Source organism: Palaemon carinicauda, chromosome 26, assembly GCF_036898095.1.
Source record: "Palaemon carinicauda isolate YSFRI2023 chromosome 26, ASM3689809v2, whole genome shotgun sequence".
Lineage (NCBI taxonomy): Eukaryota > Metazoa > Arthropoda > Malacostraca > Decapoda > Palaemonidae > Palaemon > Palaemon carinicauda.
The window spans coordinates 55,826,341-55,828,090 of NC_090750.1; positions in this window are offsets into that span (position 1 = coordinate 55,826,341).

Consider the following 1,750-nt stretch of genomic DNA (forward strand, 5'->3'; position numbering starts at 1 on the left):
AACCATCAGGGATTTTAGTCTAGAATCTAGATAAGAAATTAATTATTTATAAATATCAATGACTTAATTTTATAAAAAAAAAAAAAAAAAACATTTTCGTAAATTTAGCTTTTTAATGATATAACTACGACAATAAATATATTTTATGAAGAAAATATACTAGTTTTAGAGCCTTCGGTGTTTTAAGTCTTGTAAACTTAATTAATGCCTTATTTGCAAGTATCAATGACTCAATTTTCTATTGCAAGTCTTTCTTTGACGGTATTATTCGTACCGATAAAAAAAAAAAAAAAAAAAAAAAAAAAAAAAAAAAAAAAAACATGAAGGAAATTGAAAGGAAAACCGGTTGTACACGTTTCAAACTCCCCAGAATTTGATATTTCTTGTGCAATACTCCAGCAATATATAGCAAAGAGGCAAACCTCTATACGGATTCTCTGCTTCTCTGTGTTTTAGGAATCTTGCCAGGAGATTTCCCCCACGGAGTTTATATTAAACAAACTTATTGTTTATTTGTTCTCATCATTTATTTATTTCTTATTTACTTTCCTCACTGGGCTATTTTTCCCTGTTGGACCCCTTGGGCTTATAGCATCTTGCTTTTCCAACTAGGGCTGTAGCTTGGCTAGTAATAATAATAATAATAATAATAATAATAATAATAATAATAATAATAATAATAATAATAATAATGATATAGTATATACGATATATTCTTGGTTTTCTGGTAGGTAAAATATATCTAGCTATACACACTACGTTCATATTTCCAGGTTGCTATTTGTGTTATATTCTTGGATTCAAGGTTGGCGAATATTAGCCACCAGTAGACTAGATACATAAATTATAAACGTTCAGCTCAAGAGGCTATATTGTCTGTGTTATGTCTAGGTATTATGCTGTCGGTAACAAAATTTTATTCTGAATAATGGATTAGAAACTAAACTAGATTGAAATGCATCTCTTAACCAGCAATATCCCTCTTAATTTTCCATAAATGTATTTAATTTCCTGTTGTTTAAAAATCTTCAACATAGGGGGAAAAGCCGAGAGATTGATTTGATAGAAACTTTCTTGGTGAATATTATAAAAAATACACAAAGTTACAGAATAAATTGATCGTGATTACCAAGTTTAAATGCCATTATCTTAATTAGATATGACAATACAAAATCAAAATAAAGAATTCAACAGATAAAAAAATAATCCGGATTTCCAACTTCAAACAACACTATTTTCTTATAGATGTGAAAATACTAAATTGATATAAATTATTTACAAAAAAAGAAAAAAAAAAAACTGTTTTTTGTGTCATAGGCACAGTAAGGATCATATTATTTTGGATCAAAAGATGTAGCAATTTACATTTAGTTATATGTTCTGGATATCTGAGAATCTAGAGAAGATGGCAAGGCCCCCAAAATCCAGGGATCAAGCCTAAAAGTTCAAATGTTCTACATATCTGGACAACAGGAAAAGAACATCATAAAAGGAATTTTGTTATTTAGCAAAAGCCAAACAACCAAATATATAGTTCCATAGTTTTGCCTTTCTTACGAGAGAGAGAGAGAGAGAGAGAGAGAGAGAGAGAGAGAGAGAGAGAGAGAGAGAGAGAGAGAGAGAGAGAGAGAGAGAGAGAGAAGGAAGTTACAAGGATTTTGGGTGTCTCAAAGACTTTTTAGTCCATCCACGGAGACTCCATTTGCCCTTGATAGAGCAATTTAGTTTAAAAACTTAGAGAGTTTTTATG